The sequence below is a fragment of the Hevea brasiliensis genome, chromosome 12, assembly GCF_030052815.1.
Source record: "Hevea brasiliensis isolate MT/VB/25A 57/8 chromosome 12, ASM3005281v1, whole genome shotgun sequence".
Lineage (NCBI taxonomy): Eukaryota > Viridiplantae > Streptophyta > Magnoliopsida > Malpighiales > Euphorbiaceae > Hevea > Hevea brasiliensis.
Genome location: NC_079504.1, coordinates 16,502,209 through 16,515,359, shown reverse-complemented (window position 1 = coordinate 16,515,359; position 13,151 = coordinate 16,502,209). Strand labels below are relative to the sequence as shown.

Below are 13,151 nucleotides of genomic sequence, written 5' to 3'. Positions count from 1 at the left end.
AATAATATTTAAAATAAAATTTTTAAAAAAAGTAATTTTAAAATTTTAAATTTAATATCAAACTGATACTTTCTCAACAATGGAGATGATTTTGATAAAAGAATTGAGGAGGTTATTATATAATAAAGTTATAGAAAAATGAATTAGAATTAAAATTTATTTTCAAATTCCCATCAATAAATAAATTTATAATAATTAATTTAAAAATTATAATAAAAATAATAAATGTTAAATAGCAGTTTGTCACAAATAGAAACTGGGGTTTAATATTTCTTAAATTCAAATATATATAACAAATATATATATATGTTTACAAATAAAAAATTTATAATTTAATTTAAAATATATGAAAAAAATTTCAATTAGGCCTATGCGAAGGCAACAACCAACTAAAAAACTTAATTATACATTACAGTTTTCAATTAAATTAATCAACAATTTTACTTTAATATTAATTGAATCTAGCTTTGATAAGAAAAAAAATTAAGATAACATGATGTTCATTTTCAATTATAATAATTTTTTAAATATTTTAAAATAACTAAAAATTTTCTGAATATGAAAAAAGAAATTAAAAGTTATTATTTTTACAAAAAAAGAAAATTTTCATAATCTTATGGCAATATTGTTGTTTTTAAAAGTAGTTTCGTATTTTGTTGGTTAATTTTTTTAATTATTGATTCAATCATTGTCCTTAATGAAGTGTAGATTCCTTTAAGAACATGCTTTGTTAGAGGGAATAAAGCTGAAATCTGTCTCCTGCGTTATAAAATCGTCACCAGAAATTAACTTAAACCTGTTAGAGCTACCAAACAACAAATCTTGTCAACTTCAAATTTGGTGAATTGCTTCCCAATCATTGCCCAGGGCCAGGGATGAACTTGAATTTCTTTAGTTTTAGGTCCTAGAACTAGACAGGAAGCATCCTAACATCTCATCATGGACATTAATTTTACATTTTGCAATTAATTACAGGCATTATGTTCATATGATAATTAAAAAAAAAAATGTAGTTGTTTTTCTAAGTTTATTTGTTAGAAATAGGTTTCCCAAATTTAGGAGAAAAGTTTTGTAACTTAATTTTGTTAACCTAAAATAAGATAAAAGTATGAGGTGTAAAGTGAGATAAATTGTGATTTGTAATATGAATTTTCAGGCTCGTAAAATCTTTTTTGATGGGTATTGTGTAAAAACATATTTATGGATTTGACACCATATTCAATTCAAAAACTTAAAATAATAGATTTATGAATCATTGTCATCTATATGTCGCTCACTTATTTCATCTTTTTTCGATGTGGGAATTACATTTGCTTATTATAGAGGTGTGTTAAATTTCATGAATTTTGTTTGAGTAACTCGTAAGAGTGAAAAAAAAAATAGTCATTATAATTATTTTCCCTTTATAATGAATTTATTAACGAAATAGGTTTACGTCGCTAAATTCTGTGCTTGGGTAAGATTTTCACAATATAAACATTGGACCTGAGTTTCCAGGATTGCAGCCATGCATCTTAATAGAGACGAACTGAAAATTTAACGAGTTAGCAACAATGTACATTTATACATAACATGATTACAATAATCTATAACAATTACAGAATGGTGAACACTGCATTTACTTTGTGCATTCTTCTATGATCAAGTCCCCAAAGAATTAAGAAGTGTGGGTCTTTCTCTCTACATTAGCATCTATGGTGAAGAAAGCTTTATTAACAGTTTTCTCATCTCTATCATTGAGAAAGTCACCGGAGGAGAAGGCCGTGATAGTTGGTTTGCTAATAATCTGAATCGAGCTCATCTTGATTACATCTATTGGCTACTAGCTGGATTAAGCACAGTACAATTCGTTGTAAAGTAAATGCAGCATTTACTTTACAACGAATTGTACTGTGCTTAATCCAGCTAGTAGCCAATAGATGTAATCAAGATGAGCTCGATTCAGATTATTAGCAAACCAACTATCACGAGCAATTATCACGACCTTCCCCTCCGGTGACTTTCTCAACGATAGAAATGAGAAAACTGCTAATAAAGCTTCCTACACCGTAGGTGCTAATGTAGAGAGAAAGACCGACGCTTCTTAATTCTCTGGGGACCTGATCATAGAAGAATTCTTGCACACCAACCAAGGACAACGCGTCAGCAACTCCAGCGATGACGTATTGAGGAATCAGCCACCAAATGGTCATTGGAACTGTCACATTAGGCTTATCAACTAATCCATATTCTCGAGCGACTTCAAGCCTCTTCATCTCAACTACGGCAGCAATTGCCATACTCAGGGCAGAAAAAAAACATCCCAGTTCCAATCCTTTGAAGCATTGTAGTGCCAGAAGGTTCTCCGGTTAAATCCCTTGCTAAGGGAACGATGATGCGGTCATAGATTGGAATGAATAAAACAATAAAAAGGCTGGTAACTGATTGAAGTGAAGCTGGTGGTATATCGAAACCTGGTGAAATTGATCTATCCATCTTTGCTCCTTGCTTCTTACATAAAGTTGAGAACTGTACATCCACAACGCCAAATAACAAGCATGAATCCCATATGGGAACAAGTCTGAGCACTGCCTTAGCTTCTTCAACTTCACTAAGGCTACAAACCTTCTCATGTTCTTTTGAGTCATTTGGTGCAAACAGAGCTTTTCAAGAAACCTGGCATATCAGAAGATCAAATTTGCTATTTCAGAAGAGCTTGATGCGCTGAAAAAACTGAAATTTTTCTCACTGTTCATTATTTCAACAGCACAAAGAGCTGCAAAGTTCCCTCCCATTGGTAGAAAATCATTGAGACACGTCATTTTATTCCATGATGTGAGTTCCTTCAATACTATAATCTAGTGTTTCTTTCACAATTGCGTGGCTGGATAAGAATTGAAAAGCGCTTAAAAGGAAATAAAGCATCTTGGAGACGTGCACAAACCGACAAATGACAAAGATTGAAGAGTGAGTATTTAACAAATCAGGCATACAGGACATAGACATATCAGGTCATAGACATTGTAGATCCTGGTTCACAGGACATAGACATATCAAGTCTTTGTCCCCATTGGTTATCAACACATTTTTCTCGATTTTCGTGGGCTTACTTGGTTTGAGGTATTAAGAGGAGTTCCATATCTACTTGGGTAGGGTGGCTAATTATAGACATGACGACAAAAGAAATTATAAAGCTCAGAGGTCTTTAATGAGCTGTGAACACTAAATGTTCAGTCCAAAACTATCTTTGCGTACTAAGAATCTTCAAGACAGGTTGATGTATTAGTATTCTCTTAGCCTTTTAATTTTCAAAGAGCAGAAACTTATTTATCTTACTTGAATTTCTCAGTACTGTGGTGAGGTAGTGGTCCACATAATTCTTCCTCCAAAGCAATTGCAGAACAAGAAGATCGCCAATTTCTGATGGTTGCAACAAAAATCTGTCCAATTCTTTGAAATGCACTTTTTTCTTCTACCCTGACACTATAGCGATACGTCTTAGTTCCAAGTAAGAAGATGAATACTGGATTCCAAATCCAAAGGTCCAATTAAGGTTGTCTTCTATGTAGATTAAGATCGATCGTGCTACAAAGAAGCCTGAACAAAGAAAAATACCACCAGTTGAAGAACGAGCTTTTGGATTTGCACTCCTCAGGGTCTTTTTCATCAAATTGATCTGCTCCAAAAGCCTGAACACAAGCTTTGTACCCAGCTTGCCCAAAAGCTACCAAATATAGAGAAAAGAAGAAGAGAACTACTTGAAATGGGCTAGGAGAACAAGATGTCAAAGAATTGGCGCTTAGGCAATTAGAAACATTGGAAGAAGAAATAGCAGCCGATAGAGTCAACCAGCCAAGACCCTGTGAGAAAATTCAAAACGTGGCATATGTTTAAAAACCAAAGCCATAAAACATGCTTATTCTGTTTTAGGCAAAAGAAAAACTGAAATTTTATTCAACCAGAAAAAGGAGAAAACATCAGATAAAATGAAAGGCCGTATAGTTCTAATCAGGCACTTCCTCAATCCAAACTCACAACACCATCATCAATGCTGGAGAAATTAGCTAAATGATGTGCCACCATATTGGATATCCTATGAATAAAACTCATAACTCAGTAGAAACGTTAATAACTTCTGATATAAAGGAAAATATATCAAGGGAAATCTTAATAATAATTTCCTTTAAGATAAAATTATTATAACTGTTGAAACGTGGAGTTCTTTTTTTCCCCTAACTATGATATCCATTATGAAATCATTTCCTCATTTTTAACCTTCAAATACCCATTAATAGCCCTTTTCCTCTCTATAAATCTATGATGTAATCAAATTGGATTGCTTATAATTTAAGCATAATCCGATATTATTAATAAACTTTCATGCAGTATTTGAAAAATTAGAAATGATATTTTATATTTGTCAACAAAATAAGCTACTATTTAATACTAGGAAAATCTATGAAAAATCAATTGTGATTTTATTAATTAATATTTGTAAAACAAGTTATTTCAGCGAGGAATTTACCAAAATGCAGATGAGATAGAGGCAACCACGATGGTACGACATCTTCCAAGAAAGGAATCAGCAACAAAAGCACCAATTAAAGGAAATACAAAAGACGCTCCGGTCCAAGCGTTCACGTTCTCCGCCGCAGTCGCCGTCGACTGACCGAGGGGCCCCGTCAAATACGTAATTAGATTCGATGCTATTCCGAAGTACGCAAACCTCTCTGCAAGTTCCATACCTGTCCCAAAATCAACTAATTAATATCTGATATTTGGCACCTACATTTATTAAAAAAAAAAAGCTCTTTCTTTGAACCTAATATGAAAGACGCTGATCTCCTACCGCCGGAGGCCTTTGTAGTCAAAGGAGCCTTGAACGACGCCGTGCAGGAGAGGAGTTTGGATGCTTTCCGGCGACTCCGAACTGGAAACGCTTGTGATGGCCATTATCTCAGATCTGTAAAGCGTACAACAGCCACCACATCCTAAATTTTCTGCTCATAAATTAATCAATGGTTAGAAAACAGCCAACGAGCAATCTACCAACAAATGAACAAACCATTTCAACTTTAAATTCTCAGTTTTTACATTTTAATTTAAGTTTTTTCTTTTTGGTCTTTCTGTCAGTCGCTGACAGTGATGAATAAGCAATTGAGCCACGGATTTCAAGCAGTTGAGCCATGGCAACTAAATTTTCAAAGCTATTGCAATTGTTGGTGGGTCTAGCATTTCAACCGGGAAGAAAATTTGAGGGAAGTGGTTAGGATGAATGTACACGTGTCAGTGAGGGATAGCTACACGTGTCAGTGAGGGATAGCCTTTCTACTCTGGTTCCCACATTTTCTTATTAATCTTCTTATTATTACATTTTAGGCGGATTACTTTTCAAGTTCATGAATCTTATTTCCGATAAAAAAAAAATTCAGTAATTTTTTTCATTTAAAAAATAAATTAAAAATTCTTAATGTTATGTTTAAATTGAGAGATTTAACCCTCTGAATTTGAATTTAGTGTTTAGATATTCTAAATAAAAATAAATTTAAATTTGGTTTAAATATCATGTATTCATGAGAAATTTAAGAACTATTAGCTTTACAAAATGTTTCAAAATTTAGGCATCTTTCATTTATGCTGCAGAATTTTAGAGATGCCTGTCTTGCCAAGCTTTTTCCCAGTTAAATCCAACGCTAGTCCTTGTCTAAGTTTTCTTAAACTCTGCTAAAAAGATTGGCTTGTCGCCTTGTCCTTTACCTGCGGAGAGGAGAGAAGGTGGTGGATTTTAGAGGAGTGCATGTCTTTCCCTTTTTCTTATGAGTCTCGTTGTGTGCTATTTCGTGTTCTTTGGCAGTTTTCACTAATACTTTGTGCTAAAGAAGATGGCTTCCATCAGGGAGATTAAAGGTTTGGGTGCTATCCTTTTTCTCCTTACGATCTAATTTCGTCCTGTGTGTCATGGGTCTGGATTATAATATTGTAGCAAAGTTATTTTCTTATATATATATATATATATGTATATATATATGATCCTGTGAATTGAAATATCATATTTTTCTGTTAAAAAAAATTATCAAAAGTGAGGGGATCGGTGGAGGTGCAGTTGGATGGTGGAGTCTTAGCGTAGGATAAGACGGTGGTGAGAGATTTTAGGAGATTGTATCTTGAAAAAGTCAGCCTAGCTAAAGCCACATTGACCGAAGATTGAGGTGTCACCTGAGATTCTTGGATTTCAATTTGTCCTCACCCTGTGGCATCAGCTGGTGGACTTCTTTTTTTCTTTCTCGTGTCCCAATCTTTTTGGGCTCCACACCCTTTGGTCGTCCAGCAACCTCATTGATCATGTTTGATCTTAAAGAATATTCCCAATGAACATTGGACATGAGTATTCAGGTGTAATATCCTTAATTTTTAAATTAATTATTTTATAGATAGATATTAATATTTTATTTTATTTAAATTTAAAAATTATTTAAAATTTTTAAAATTAAATTCGATTTTTTAAAAATATAAAATTTTGATGATTTTTAAAAATTTATTTAAAGACCACATGATAAAACTAAAAATATATTTAGACTCTATAAATTTTTTTGAGTTTTTTGAAATTTTTTTAGAAATTTTTGAGCCTCGTTTTCGATCACAAGATAGAATAAAAATTTAATTTCGGGTATCCTGAATCGAACCGACCCTCTTTCCCTTCTTCTTTTCTTCCCCACGCGGCCCCGACACCCTCACTTTCCTTCCCTTTTTCTCTCTCCTCCCTCCTCCCCTCGCTGGCCAGCCACCGCCCCTCCCTCCCCAGTTCGCCGGTGCACCTCCAGCACCTCTCCTCGCCGCTGCCGTTGCTCCAAGCCGCCGGAAAACGTTCCAAAAACTCCCCCTACGAGCTGCGCGACGTTTCACCTTTCCGATCAAAATCTGGTCGATCCGACCACCAATGGGATCGGGTCTTATCCCAAAACACATCTACACCTTGAGAGCTTTCCATAGACACCAAGAACACAAAAATCCATAGAGCGGTTTGTCCAATTTTTGCTCGAGAAGTTTTAGCCCATTTTGACTTTCGGGCTAGATTTCTCGAAAACCGTAAACTCCACCAAAAATCCGAGAGTACCGGAGTGCTCCACTCGTCGAGAGCTTCGCGGCAATACCCATTTCAAATTTTTCTGACACAATTTTTTGGTGGGTCCAGCGAGACTTCGCAGTGTTTTTCCGAGCATTAAATGAGTTTAGAAAATTTCGTAAAAATTATATACTAACCCCCGTGTTATGGGCTTGGTGTAAGTACATTCAATTCGCAAAAATTCGACGGTTGCTCGGGTTTACAATTTCGGGCCGGGTAGACAGACTACCAGGAAAGCTTCAGAACCGAGCTAAGAGTATAGGCTATCCCACCATTTTCAGATGTTCCACACGCGTCTCCAGGGTCGGAATTGGCATAGGTAAACTCGGACCCTCATTTTTCTTAATTATCTAGTGCCCGATTTTGATTAAAAATCTATAAAATATTCGTGGTAGGTTAGAAAAACATAATTTCTTTTGCGTTAGCTCTATAATATTGCTAAGGATCGCAGGGCAAAGTTTTAGAATTTTTGGAGCTCAAATTGGTAGTTTTAGAATTTTTAGAATCAAACGCTCACTCCTGTTCATCTTATTTTTTCAGGCTACAAGAGGGTTACTTGTTGTGACTAACCTGCTCTTCTTCTTCGCAGGTCAATTAATAATATCTAATGTAATTTGTACAATTGAGTTAAATTTTAGAATCCGCATGTGTTAGGAATATTTTAATTAATTTAGGTCTGTAATATAATATTGTGTTGAATTTGTAAGAATATTAATTGCATGCATAACTCGATTGGATGAGGGAGCTGAGCTCCCATTGGATTTTATGATATTATGAGTATGTGGAGGGTAAGTTGAGCTCCCCAATTTATTATACATTGTGTTTACAGGTCGGGCGAGTCAAAAACTCCCCGTTGAATGGTCCATTTTATGATCAAACTCTGTCCAGTTGAATTCTTGAAATTGGGCCCAAATGGGCCTTAGAATTGGGTTGAGGAATAGTTAGGCTTACTACAAGCCTCGGAGGCTTTAGGTTGGCCCAGGTCCTAGTGCTGGTCTGGCCCATAGGTTCGGTCGTGGCAAAGGTGGTATCAGAGCTTAGGCTCCAGATTCATAGGGAATACATGTCTAAAGTTTTGGAAAGAGTCTAACAGGAATCACTTCCAGAGAATAGGGTCCACATTCATCCTTACATTGTCATCTTTGCTTCTAGTTTCTACTTTATATAATTGTGTGTAAATATGAGTCTATAGAACTGTGTAACATGCCGTTTTGAATTTTTGTGGGCTAATGCTGCTGAATTTTAGGAAAATGCATAGAAGCAGAAGAGCTACCACTACATCAGAATGGGATGTGCCAGATGAGGTGTCGGCATAGGATGAAGCGCCTGCCCCGAGGAGGCAAGACAGGAGACCTAGAGCTGCTCAAGTAGAAGAGCAGCCACCACCAGTTCAGGAACAGTCTTTTGTGGCCTAGGGTCCCATAGACCCAATGACAGCTACTCTAGCCGGATTGCAGAGAACTATCGATATGATGGCATAATATATGGTCCACCCTCCACAACAGCAGCAACCCACTGTACCAAGAGGGGAACCTTACAAACAAATAATTAATTTCAATAAGTTGGTGTCTGGTACTTATGATGTGTCAGATGATGCTTATCGATTTTTGGACTCCTGTAAACAGGCAGAGATGGAATTACAGTTGACTTATAGGAGACTTATAGAGTGTGTGCAGCATGTATTGGGACCAATGACAAGGCAGTGGATGACAGACTATGTACTACCTCGTATTGAGGGATTATCTTGGACTCAGTTTATGGAACTGTTCATTAACAGGTTTATGCTAAAAAGCTTTAGAGATCAAAAGTAGTGGGCCTTTGAGGCCTTAAGGCAGAATGACAGATCCGTAGATGAATATGCTACAGAATTTTTGGAACTGAGTAGATATGCCCCCACAGCAGTGGCTACAGAAAGTATGAAGGTAAAGAGATTCCTAAGGAGGCTGGACAGGAGGTATGCAAACCTGACTATGATGTCTGATTAGTTTTTTGATATGGTAGTTGATCGAGCCCGACAAATTGAAATTAGCTATACTGGAGATGATAGTGGAAGGGCAAAGAAGAATAGAGCAGAAGGTTCTTCAGGTGTTCCCTACATGGGTACCACGGATAGCGGAGGCCAAAGTCACTACAGAGGAAGGGGTAGAAACAACAAGAACAGTGGTTTTAAACACAAATCTCGAGGATTCAGACCAGGGTACGGATCCAGCAGTGGTCACATTTCGGGTTACAGCAGTTTTGGGTCTGGTTAAGGATCCTCCTTGGCACCTTGCACGCAGTGTGGAAGAGGACATTCAGGACCTTGTATGATGGGTTCAGGAGTATGTTTCCGGTGTGGCCAACCGTGTCACTTTGCTAGAGAATGTCCAGTGTTCAACGAGCCACAGATAGGGTCACAGGGTTCTATTGCAAATGTTCCTCATCAATTATATCCTGGTGCTTCCAGCATGGCAGGCAGTCAGTTCAGTGGCCAACAGGGCCGAAGACAAGGAGGACATGGATTTGGAATCAGGTCAGGAGGTAGAAATCAATTTCAGGGTTCTGCAATACAGGGTAGGGGTCAAGCTCGGGTTTTCACCTTGACCCACCAGGATGCTCAGGCTTCCAATGCAGTTGTGGCAGGTATTCTTCTAGTCTGTTCCTATGAGGCTCGTGTTTTGATAGATCCAGGTACTATGCACTCATTTGTCTCCCCTATTTTTGCTATGAGATTGGGTAGGAACCCTACAACTTTAGAATGCCCCTTGTTTGTAGCTACCCTCTTAGTGACAACATATATGTGGATATGGTGTTTTCGGGTAGCCCAGTGGTAGTGGATGGAAGGATCCTCCCAGCAGACTTGGTTCCTCTGCTAGTAATGGATTTCGATGTAATTTTGAGAATTGATTGGTTGGCAACTCATTATGCTACTTTAAACTACAGGAAAAAAAGGGTGTACTTTTATATACCTGGTGTGGAAGAGTTTAGCTTTGATGGTGATAGGAGTGTGGCTCCATATAACTTGGTGTCAGTAATAGTGCTAGAAAAATGTTGAGGCATGGATGTCAAAGGTATTTGGCATTAGTGAGAGATACATCTATAGAAGGTGTTAACCTTGAAAATGTTCCTGTTGTCAGAGAATTTATGGATGTCTTCCCTGAGGAGCTTTCAGGGTTGCCACCAGGAAAGGAATTAGAGTTCTGCATTGACGTTGTGCTGGGTAAAAACCCCATATCAATGTCGCCTTATAGGATGGCACCAGCATAATTGAAAGAGCTAAAGCAATGACTACAGAGCTTTTGGACAAGGGTTTCATACATCCAAGCACTTCACCTTGGGGCGCTCCTGTTCTATTTGTGAGAAAGAAAGATGGGTCCTTGAGGTTGTGTATTGATTATAGACAGCTGAACAAAGTGATTGTGAAGAACAAGTATCCACTTCCTCGGATCAATGATCTATTTGATCAGTTCCAATGGGCTAGATTCTTTTCTAAAATAGACCTATGATCAGGCTATCATCAGTTGAGAATCAGGAATGAGGATGTGCCCAAGACAGCATTCAGGACAAGATATGGTCATTATGAGTTCTTAGTGATGTCTTTTGGACTCACTAATACACCAGTGGCCTTCATGGACTTGATAAATAGGGTGTTCAGGCCATTCCTGGACCATTTTGCCATTGTATTCATTGATGACATTTTGGTATACTCTCGGACTGAGGAAGAACATGTGTGGCATTTGAGAATGGTGTTGCAGACTATGAGGAAGCACCAGCTATATGCCAAATTTTCAAAATGTGAATTTTGGCTAGAAAGTATCTCATTCTTGGGACACGTGGTTTCTAGTGAAGGCATTCAAGTAGATCCTAAGAAAATTGAGGTGGTAACTGATTGGTTTAGGCCTACAACAGTCACTGAGGTGCGAAGTTTTCTGGGCCTAGCTGCTATAGGCGTTTTGTGCAGAATTTCTCCAAGATAGTAGCTCCCCTAACTAAGTTAACTCGGAAGAATGTTTCATTCATTTGGACAGATGATTGTGAGGAAAGCTTCCAAAAGCTTAAGGAATGTCTAACTATGGCCTCTGTGTTGACATTACCGATGAGTGGTAAAGGATATACCGTGTACTGTGATGCCTCCAGAGTTGGCTTAGGGTGTGTTTTGATGCAGCATGGAAAAGTACTGGCTTTTGCATTAAGGCAGCTAAAGAGGCATGAGCAAAACTACCCTACCCATGATTTGAAAATGACAGTTGTAGTCTTTGCACTAAAGATTTGGAGACACTATCTGTATGGTGAAGTGTGCGAGATATACACCAACCACAAGAGTTTGAAGTACATCTTCCAACAGAGGAATTTAAACTTAAGACAGAGGAGATGGATGGAGCTTTTGAAGGACTATGATTGTACCATCCAGTACCATCCTGGGAAGGCCAATGTGGTAGCAGATGCTTTGAGCAGAAAATCTTTTGGCAGCTTGGCGCACATATCAGCGGAGAAGAGACCATTGATTCAGGAAGTACATGAGTTAATAGATCAAGGTCTGATCTTAGATATTTCAGATGATGGGATATTATTGGCCCATTTTTCAGTGAGACCAGACCTGCTAGACAGAATCAGAGTTTCCCAGCATAGAGACCCGCAATTGATGAAGATTATAGAAAAAGTATAGCAGGGTGAAGGTGGTGAGTTTGGATTTACCAATGATGGCGCTCTTATGCAAGGTTCCAGGATATGTGTGCCCGACGTGGACAATCTCAGGAATGAAATCATACAAGAGGCATACTATACACGGCACAATGTCCACCCAGGCTCAACCAAGATGTACCATGATGTGAAAGATAGCTACTGGTGAAATGGCATGAAGAGAGACATAGCAGACTTTGTGTCTAAGTGCTTGACTTGTCAGAAGGTAAAGTTTAAACACCAGAGGCCGTTAGGGAAGCTGCAAGAGCTCCCTATCCCATAATGGATGTGGAAAATGATCACTATCGATTTTGTAACTGGGTTGCCTCGTACCACGCGGGGATATGATTCGATACGGGTAATTGTAGATCATTTGACTAAATTAGCTCATTTCTTGCCTGTGAAAACCACCCATTCTGTTGCACAGTACGCTCGACTCTATGTTCGAGAAATAGCCAGATTGCATGGAGTTCCTACTTCCATAATATCTGATAGAGGGCCCCAGTTCACTTCTAGGCTTTGGAGAAAGCTACAAGAGGCACTTGGCACGCAATTAAATTTTAGTAACACCGTCCACCCTCAGACAGATGGGCAGTTCGAAAGGACAATTCAAACACTGAAAGACATGCTTTGCATGTGTGTTTTGGATTTTGGAGGTTAATGGGATGATTAGCTACCCTTAGTGGAGTTTGCCTACAACAACAGTTATCATTTTAACATTGGAATGGCACCCTATGAGGCGCTATATGGCAAAAACTATAGGTCTCCTCTGTGTTGGATGGAAATGGGAGAAGCGAAGGTGCATGATGTAGACCTAGTGCAGTACACTTCAGAGATGGTTTCTTTAATCAGGGAACGATTGAAAACATCTTTCAGTAGGCATAAGAGTTATGCAGATCCCAGACGAAGGGATGTAGAGTTTGCAGTAGGCGATTATGTATTCCTAAAGGTTTCTCCAATGAAAGGAGTCATGAGATTTGGAAAGAATGGCAAGTTGGCACCTCGGTATATTGGACCTTATGAGATTACTGATAGAGTTGGAGCAGTTGTCTATCGGTTGGAATTACCACCCAGCCTTTCTCATGTTCATCCTGTATTTCACATCTCCATGCTCAGGAAATACATATAAGATCTCTTTCATGTGCTACAATCGGATACAGTAGAGCTGAAAGAAGACTTAACATTTGAGGAGCAGCCAATAGCCATAGTGGACTACCAAGTGAGGCAACTAAGGTCGAAACAGATTCCTATGGTTAAGGTGTTGTGGAGGAGCCAATCAGTAGAAGAATGCACCTGGGAGTCAGAGTGAGACATGCGTAGCAAGTACCCTTATTTGTTCAATGTGTAATTCTGTTCCTTTATTCTGCCTTGTGTAAAAATTCGAAGACGA

At 38.0% G+C, this 13,151-nt stretch overlaps 1 pseudogene; it reads right to left on the bottom strand.

Annotated features, from left to right (window-relative positions):
- Window positions 1–1,529: 1,529 nt before the first annotated feature.
- On the bottom strand, window positions 1,530–5,182 carry LOC110668424 (protein NRT1/ PTR FAMILY 5.10-like; annotated as a pseudogene).
- Between the last annotated feature and the right edge of the window lie 7,969 nt (window positions 5,183–13,151).